Genomic DNA, 10,000 nt, shown 5'->3' with positions numbered 1-10,000 from the left:
TATTTTGTATGAACTATGACAAGCAGGTAAAGCACTTAAAAAAACAAAGCAAAACAAAACAAAAAAAGCCCCACTGGAACGCGTGAAAGCAAATGAACACACACAGACCCTGGTTGATGAGGACAAGAACTGTTTCTGTTCTTGTGCGTAAGTATGCACATTCTCTCTTATTCTCTCATAAAATTCCTGTTGAATGTGTGTGTGTGTGTATGTGTGTGTGTGTGTGTGTGTGTGAGAGAGAGAGAGAGAGAGAGAGAGAGAAAGACAGAAAGAAAGAGAGAGTATGTTTGGGGGGGGGCATTGGTAATGGTAGGGAGTCATCAAAACAGGAAAGCATTTATGTCTCTGAAACATTCCATTTTTAACTCTCACAAGCCAGCTAAAATAAATACAGCTCTGGGGAGACTGTGTGTGTGTGTGTGAATGAGTGTGTGCGTGTGTATGTGTGTGTGAGGCCTCCAAACACCCCCTGAGCATTATGAAGTCATTTCCTTACAACTGCCAGCTTGGTCTCTGGACCAGGCCCTGAAGCAGTCAGACACACTCACACACACACCCTCCCTCAAACACACATGCACCAATGTCACACACACACACACACGCACACACACACGCACACGCACACACACACGCACACGCACACAGACGCACCCTCTCTCACACACATGCACCTATGCCACACACAAACAAGGATACAAGGATACACACACACACACACACACACACACACACACACACACACACACACGCACATGCACAGGCACACACACATGCAGACATACACACACATGCACAAATGCCACACACACACACACACACACACACACACACACAAACACACATTTTCTCTTTGTGTCTCTCTGTCTTCCCCTCTCTCGGATATTTCCGTTATGACACCTGGTGGAACAGGTGTTGTTAGCTAACATAAAAGCTTATGTAAGTGTAACAGTAGCATGGCAAACGCGTATGGCATTTGACCTAACACTCTCATAAAGGATGAGACAGCACTGTTCTATCAGGCAAATCATCAAATCAATTTGCATTACACTCCTACTACACTGCACTGTTATGACAACTGAAATAACAACTTTGAACAAATAGCAATAAGTTCTTAACCACAAGAAAAAATAATGTCACCAATGCTCTTAATATAAAGCCAGGGTCATTCTATTGTTCAGAATGAGATTATCTCATTTAAAGGACACACATACACACACACACACACACACACACACATGCAGTTGAATGCCAGTTGGGGAAATGACTTCCTCCTGCTTGTAATCATCAACGCAAAGCCAGAATGAATGCAGCACAAACAGCGCTTTGTCAGTGTGTGTGTATGTGTGTGTCCCGTTTAGTCTTTTCTGCTAGTCACAGCCCCACACACAAACACACACACACACACACACACCAGCCAAACTGCAGCCCCACCCTACATTAAAGAGGTCAGTTAAAGCTCTCTTCATTTCAGTGAGGGTGACAGAACTGAACAGATCAAAGGTTCTCCTCAGCAGGAGCATGGGCAATGTACCGGAAAAATCTCCTGGTAATGGGCAGTCATCTCTCTCCACTACCTCAGCTTGCCCAGTGAGTTCATAAGCAATCCCTGAAACACACACACACACACACACACTGCAGAGCTCCAGTCGTGGACAAGAACACACACACACACACACACACACACACACACACACACAGAGGCACAGATGTATCCAGCACAGTTTCAGGGACTCTGAACAAGACCAAGATTCTTGTTTCAGAAAAGCATCCTTCTGAGACTATATCACACTTAAACTGCCATTTCTGCTAAGGCTGATCAGCATTTTAAGAGAATGCTTTGCTTTTGCAATATCTCAGCACGGAAAAGATGCTGAAAAGCCAACTGAGAAAATTGATGTGACTGTTACATGTACATGGTAACTCTCACGCACAGGGGCATTATGGGCTGTACCCCAGTTTCCTGGGGGCATGATTGATTGAATTTCTTTTATATTTTTTTAACCTTTCTTTATTCACACCGTGGACATTGAGCACCATTGCCCTCTCACTGGACTACCATGTTGTAATGAGGGGTACAGGAGACAGGCCTGGCACCCCTGGAACAAATTGGGGTTGACATCAGAGAAATCACAACCGACGGCCCGATGGCCCTTTAAAGGTCGCCATCCCTTGATGATTCACCGGGGATTTCAACAAAGTAAACAGCCGAGACTTTCTGATTGGAAAAGACATTTGCCTGAAACACCATGTGATTCTAAAACCTGTCTAAGGCAGTTCATGTGAAAGCCTGCAGGAAGCATTTTCGATGTGTGACTTTTTTCTCATGGGAACACCCATGTCACACATATGACAAAGAGATGGATTCAAACTCATGTTCAGTTACGATATTAGGATAAAGATGCTTGTGGATCTGAAACCACCACAGAGTCTAACTGACCTGTCAGGCTAGCTCTGGCAGACGACTTTCTTGTGCTTCTATACAAATCAATGTAAAAACCAGTCAAGGAAACAACTAAAACGAAACATTAGGCAGCTTAACCTCAGATACTTCATCACCGAATCTTTAACTTGTAGTCACATGCTTTTTTAAAGTGTGGATTGTTGGTTGATGCTTGTCTGGGTGGCATGCTGGAAAAGACTGCCATGTGAGGAATACCAGACTATGAAAGCTATTCAGAGCAGAATAACACACAAAAGCTCAATGCCAGACTCAGAGTTTACTGAGGTCAGAGTCAAAAGTCAAACTGAAGAGGATTTTCCAATCCCACAATTCCAAATCCACCCACACAAACTTCCCAAAGCCTCAGTTCTCAACAAGGACACAGAAAGAGAGAGTCAGAGCAAAAGAGAGAGAAAGAGAGAGAGAGAAGGAGAGAGAGAGAGAGAGAGTCATGTTACAGTATGAACGAGTTCAAAATATGAATAGAATTCTCCAGAGTAAGAAGAATGGCGAGAGTGAGCTGCTTTCATTCACGCAGTTTGACAATCGTGTTGATGTTAATCATTTCTCAATAACAGGCATTTACCAGTCAAGGACTGCAGCGGGACTATTGTTTTAGAAAGTATGCAAAAACTGGAATTACGGCTACAGCTCACATCCGGAGCTTTCCGGCAGGGAGCAGAGGCAAATAATTCCATATGCAAAAACCTTGGGAGTCCGAGCAAACTCTTGGGATCGACACTTAAATCTCCCAATCCAATCCAAAAAAAGACTTCCTATTTTTATCACCACTCCACTCCCCCAGAGGGAAAGCACCAACTCTGAGTCTTTGGTTTTCCCTCAGAAATGAAAATAAACACACGGAAAAACCGCAAGGATAAATCTGGCCTCTTGTGCGGAAAGCTTTTTTTTTTTTTTTTTCCCTTTCTCTGAGTGTCTGTCCGATTGCGCTCTTGCGTGCATCCTTAAAACAGCAAAGCTAGAGGGACAGAGGAAGGGGGGGTGTATGGAACAAAAAACATAAACGTACGAAGCACTGGGACAATTTTCATGCATGATGACACACAATTTCTGTGTTGACTTGTCAGTTAATTTAAAAACCATGTTAAAAATTCACATATAAATGATTGACACCGAAAGTCGATGACAAAAAAAAAAAAAAAAAAAATCAAAAACTTTCACAATACATGCAGAACTTCTGCAGATATTGCAGATTGGCTCATATTTTTATCAGACTGACTGAAATTTCCAACAAAAAAATCTGACTTAGGAATAAACAACACTTTAGCAAACATCAAAAGGACACAAACATACAGAAAGTTCTGATAGCTATTTTTGACTGGGATGGTTTCCACATAAACAGACTCAGTTTCTGTATACAGCACTTGACCTTTAACTGTATTGCCAGTGCTGAAATAGCGCTTCATGACTTCCCAACCCACACACACAAATCTTTATGAGCATGTTCACCAATCCAACTAAAGCTGCACCCAAACCCTGACCGTTCCTCTTCCCGTTTAAGACCCTTTAAAGTGGACAAAATTGGTCTCTGAATTCTTCTGGGCTAAAACTTGACCAAACTAGTTTAACTTCTAGGCTCCTCAGGTAGTTCTTCAAATCGTACTGTTAACCAACTCACCAAGCTCACCAATTCACTCTGCCACCCAGTCCCACGCATGTAGCCAACTCACCACGGAGCACACTTAAGCTGCTTATGTTTCCATTTTTTCCATAAAAAAAATGAAGAAAGATTCAGCTTAAAAGTGAACAGCAGTAGATGAATATGTGTGATGTGTATTGGCATTGTCATGATTGTGGTGTCATATGGTTCTGTAATCCGCGTGTTCAGTGCATATAACAGTGTGACCCCTCGCTGGATTATTTGGTTCCTGCATCTACACCTCTAACCCCACCCTGTCCTGAGGTCAGTATCATAACTGCTCCGCTCTGAGGCCAGCAGCACCACAAACAAACACAACATTACGGAGGAAATACTTTCTCTGCCTCTCGCCGCCGATGTCCGACACGCGTTAAATCTTGTCTGGCTGTCCTCCGCCTGCTCACTCCATCACCTGTTCTCCCTCATCTCCACCCAGCCTGCTCAGGCAATAATTTACTCTCTTTCTCCTTGTGTGTGTGTGTGTGTGTGTGTGTGTGTGTGTGTGTGTGTGTGTGTGTGTGAAAGACGCCGTGCACCTACTTATGATCAAACATGAATACACACACATACACACACACACACACATACACGTGCACACACATGTTAAGCATGGTAAAGAGTGGTGTTTCGGGGGGGAAAGAGCTTGCTTTAGTCTTCCTGTTGACAGTGGATTGCACAGACAAATCCAGCTGCAGCAACAGTTGTCCATGCTTCTTCCCGGATCTCCACGGTAACCGGAGCCATACTGTTATCGGATCCCGCTCCATGTTTCCTCCCCGGGAAAGAAAAATGCGCGGAGGAGGAGAAGGAGGGAGTGTGGGGGAAGGAGGGAAGGCATGAAGGGGGGAGGGGAGAGGGGGGGCGCGACGGTTTGGTCATGGCCCCGTGTGGGAATATTTAATAACAAACATTAAAAATACCACAGAAAGACTTCACCACATTCCCACGGTCAAACTAAAGCCAGGCCCTGACAGCACGGATATAAATACCAACCATGGAACAGCCCATGAGTGTAGTTACAGCACAGCCTACACACACACACACACACACACACACACACACACACACACACACACACACACACATTCTCTCTAAAACACATAATTTAAAAAAAGTAAAATTGTTCAGCTGTGCTCAAACATACACACACACACACACACACACATATACACATGGATTTGCACTCACTGGAATACATGCAGTTACAAGTACATTCACACACTAAAACACACACACACACACATGCAGCAGGTTTTCCTGCTTTGCCTCTTGTCTCTCTGGCACCATTTTGTGAAGGAGACGCTTCCATGGCTGTCTGAGGAGAACAGAGGAAGCTAACACTCCATTTCTTTCCGTTCCTCAAACAATGAGAGTTGGATCCGGCCTGCGTTTGGGCCTGACTGGTCTAACACATCAACAGATACCACACCAACACTGAGGGTTCCTGTCCTCTTAAGAAGTGTATTGAACATGAGAGAAGTTTTAAGCAGGATCATAGTTATAACTGTATTTAAATGAAGCTAGGCCCAGTGTCCCTTCCTAGACAGTAAGCTAATGGGAATGGAAAGACTGATAAGAAATCAGCAATTCTACTGATTTCAGTAGACATAAGGGAGCATTATTGATTCATGCAGGGCGTTACTAAATGTGACCTGTTGTTCCATAAACTACGCACAAATGCTGACAAATGAGAATTTTTTTTAGGGATTTAGTTGATATGAATCATGCAGCAGTAACCATAGTGACACAATGTATGATGTTAAAATCAATACTCTGTCGCCACCTATGTCTACTACTTGTGAATTACTTCTGATGGGACTTCAGACCTCACTGTTTAAATGTAAGGAGTGTTTTTATATTAATGGTATTTTTCCTGTTGTCATGGCAGACTGAATATTTAAGTATATTTCAGATTACATGGTTCACTTGATTTAGGTCGAATATGCTACTGACATGAGTGTATGGCATCATAACAGTGATTATTCTGGATATTGTAATATTTGCAGTTAACCACAAGAGGTCACTCTCCTGTAAGGCTTTCCTCCAGTGTACTCCTTATGTACCGTAACAAACTCTTTCAGACTGTCAGGAGGTTATGACAGGGGCTTTGAGCGTAGTTTTATCTACTGTGTGTGTGTGTGTGTGTGTGTGTGTATGTGTTATATGTAATAAATACTCAGGATGTTTCAAGTATAACTGAGGTGAAAACTGCTTCGCTACCGAGATGATTGCTTAGAGATTGATCCCCCCCCCCCCCCCCCCCACACCCACACACACACACACACTCACTCTAGCTCAGTAGACTCCTGTGTTTCTAAATTGATATGTGACACTGCTTCAGATCGATACCTGTCATTTTCCACTGAAGTGCTGTGAAGTTAAACCACTGTAGCTGTACTGAGTGCGGAGAATATGATGAAACAAGAAAGCAATGAGAACATGACCTAGCCATGGAAAAAAAAGAAGAAATTGAAAATATTTTCAGCTGTACAACAGATTTCCTTTCATGTTTGTCTCTCTATCTCAAACCTGACAAGCAGACTAATTGAAGTCTATGTGCTTTGATACCGTTAAACAGAGATTAAACTGAGGTGGACTAATATGATCAGGGCTGTCCGTAAATTCAAAGTCATGTAAAGATGGAGAACTGAGTGAATGTTAACAAATAACAAATAAATTAACAAATAAAATAAGATATGAAGTTATCTTTAAATGAAAATGATTATGGAGGGATTAACTGATAACAATTATTGTCTGTGCGGTCCTTGTAACCTAAATCAGATAAGCATTCATATGAATCAGACAGCACATATTAATCAAATGATTATGAAAATGAACACCGACAATAGATATTTGTTGTGTTGTGTCCAGTATGACATAAAAGGCAGCGTCTTTCAGTTTTTAAGTCCTGTCTTGAGTGACAGATGGACTGAGTTCCTCTATCTGTTTGAACTCTTGGAGGGAATGTTTACTGGTCTATACATGTGATTTCATATTTGTGTTACCAAAAAAGAGGTTGGCACTGTTGCTATGTAACCACCCACTACCAACACTAAAACATGCCCTTCTCTCTACTGTGCTCTCTCTCCTTCTCAAGGTGACACTCTTCCATCTGCCCATCCCTCGTTTTCCAATTTCTCCATTAAATCCCCCACTTAAACAGAGAACGTGTAGTGAATAATTCCACTCACCTGTCCTGTCCTGTCCTGTCCTGTCCTGTTCTGTCCTGTCCTGTCCTGTCCTGTCCTGTCCTGTCCTGTCCTGTCCTGTCCTGTTCTGTTCTGTTCTGTCCTGTCCTGTCCTATTCTGTTCTGTTCTGTCCTGTCCTGTCCTGTCCTGTTCTGTCCTGTCCTGTCCTGTTCTGTCCTGTCCTGTTCTGTCCTGTTCTGTCCTGTCCTGTTCTGTCCTGTCCTGTCCTGTCCTGTCCTGTTCTGTCCTGTTCTGTTCTGTCCTGTCCTGTCCTGCCCTGTCCTGTCCTGTCCTGTCCTGTTGTCCTGCCCTGTCCTGTCCTGTCCTGTCCTGTCCTATTCTGTTCTGTCCTGTCCTTTCCTGTCCTGTCCTGTCCTGTCCTGTCCTGTCCTGTCCTGTTCTGTTCTGTCCTGTCCTGTCCTGTTCTGTTCTGTTCTGTCCGGTTCTGTCCTGTTCTGTTCTGTTCTGTTCTGTTCTGTTCTGTTCTGTTCTGTTCTGTTCTGTCCTGTCCTCCTTTCCTGTCCTTTCCTGTTCCTCTCACAGTTCTCCTCCTACATTGTATACAGTGCTGTTTGTTGATTTATGGTCACTGTTAACTGCGCAGCCAAATATTTAATACATTCACATAACGATTTCATTAGTTATTGGCACAGCCTTAAGGCACAGTTACACGTAAATTAAAGTCAGTTTCACCTAAAAAGGCAGTTACTGTCTGATTGAATAGACAAAACCATCAGCCATCGCAGAGCTTAGAAAGACTGTGCAGACTACAGTTCTAATAAGAGAGGCTGTGTATAGGATAAAATAATTAGAATCCTCTCTCTTTCTGACAGTATTCCTTTGTGTGTGTGTGTGTGTGTAGCAGAGACAGGTGGTGTGTATGTGTGTGTCTTTCCCACAGGGAGAGATGGTGCAGCCCGGAGCCGCATCATTCAGTTAGGCTAGAGGGGTCGAGTCTCTACAACCCAATTACACCCTTATTTCATCTCCCTATCTCCCTCCCTCCTGCTTTTCTCCCCTTATCTAATCCCTCCATCTTTCTTCTCCTCTCTTCAGTGGACACGTCTCTCTCATTTAAATTTGTCTAATCCTTGTGTCATTCTCTCTCCTCGTCCCCCGTCCTCTCACATCTTACTCTCTCTCTCTCTCTTTCTCCATGCCCAGCACTGTCTGCCGTGCCACCAGTCAGGAGAGATTAGAGAATAAAAGGAGTCAAAGATAGGAGAGAATTTGACACAGCCCAATATTTATTTTTTATTTTTGTCAAAGATGAGAGAGGGAGAGATAGAGCGAGAGCAGGAGAGAGCCAGAGAGAAAGAGAGAGAGCCAGAGAGAGAGAGAGAGCCAGAGAGCCAGAGAGAGAGAGAGAGAGAGAGAAAGAATAGCTCAGCAGGGTGTGTATGAATGGAAGGGATGGAGCGAGAAGGACAAGTAGAGATTTAGAGACAGACTGCCTAATGATATATTGATCTAACACTGCCTTGGGGCACCTTTCTGTGTATGTGTGTGCACGGCTGTGAGAGTGCATTTGGAAAACTACTATTTGTATGCAAGGTGTGTATGCTGTGAGCTGTGTGTGATACTATGTTGTTTGACCTAATGTGTGCCAGTATGTGTCTGAGGATACGGGTATGCTCATAAGCTATCCACTGTGTATGTGTGTGTGTGTGTGTGTGCGTGTTCCCAAGCCTTTTCTGTGTTAGAATGTTTACTCTGATTGATCAGTCTAATTTGTGAGTTTAATGTGCAGGCTAACCCTGGCAAAAACGCTTCCTCTTGCTGTGTGTGTGTGTGTGTGTGTGTGCGCGCGCGTGTGTTTGTGTGTGTGTGTGTGTGTGTATGTCTGTGTTTAATATGAACATGTGGTCTACACTTGACTGAAACATTTCCCTGGAAGACTGCAGGCCTTGAGGTTGTTGATAACTGGCTGGAATGCAAAGCTCATTAAATAAGCATGTTTTATTAGAAAAGCCCAAAAGCCTCCCACAGCCTGCAACTACAGCTCTTAATATTCGACTGCAGTCCAATCACAGCCTGAATGCTCACACTGAGCAATTACACTTCCATTTTTACACAGTCACTCACACACTCTGTTCACCCTGACTTTCCATACCTATTCAAACACATTATGCCACAAACTCTGCTGCCTGACATGTTGTATGTTACAGAAACCCACAGACTACCAGACACTGTTATTTTACAGAGCTGATGAAGTCATGATCCTGATGATACATGTTGAATTAGAATACAGGTGTTCCCACACATCATCATCTCTCTTCTTGTTCTCAAGGGTGTGCATGTGTGTGTGTGTGTGTGTGTGTGTGTGTGTGCATGTGTGTGTGTGTGTGCGCGTGCGCGTGTGTGTTGTACTCTGCGATTTTGCATTGTAACATGTCAGATATACTTACAGTATTCACTATAACAGACATTTGTGAGCTGAGACACGACAGAGAGACAAAGGACTAACATCTCTTATTACAAAAGTAACTCTCCACAAATGTGTCTAAAAGACAAACACACTTCATCCCACAACACAGTCTTTGTCAACTATGGTTATTGTGCTAAAGGACCAAATGCCCTTACTTCTTTCTAATTTTGGTCTCTCTCTCTCTCTCTCTCTCTCTTGCTGTGAGTGATTTGATTTTCTTGCACTTTTTATATTTAGAAATTTCTTTGTGTTTGTTCAGGTGGAGACAGGTTTATTCAGGTTT

The sequence above is a fragment of the Chanos chanos genome, chromosome 3, assembly GCF_902362185.1.
Source record: "Chanos chanos chromosome 3, fChaCha1.1, whole genome shotgun sequence".
NCBI classification, from domain to species: Eukaryota; Metazoa; Chordata; class Actinopteri; order Gonorynchiformes; family Chanidae; genus Chanos; species Chanos chanos.
This window is presented reverse-complemented; position numbering follows the sequence as displayed.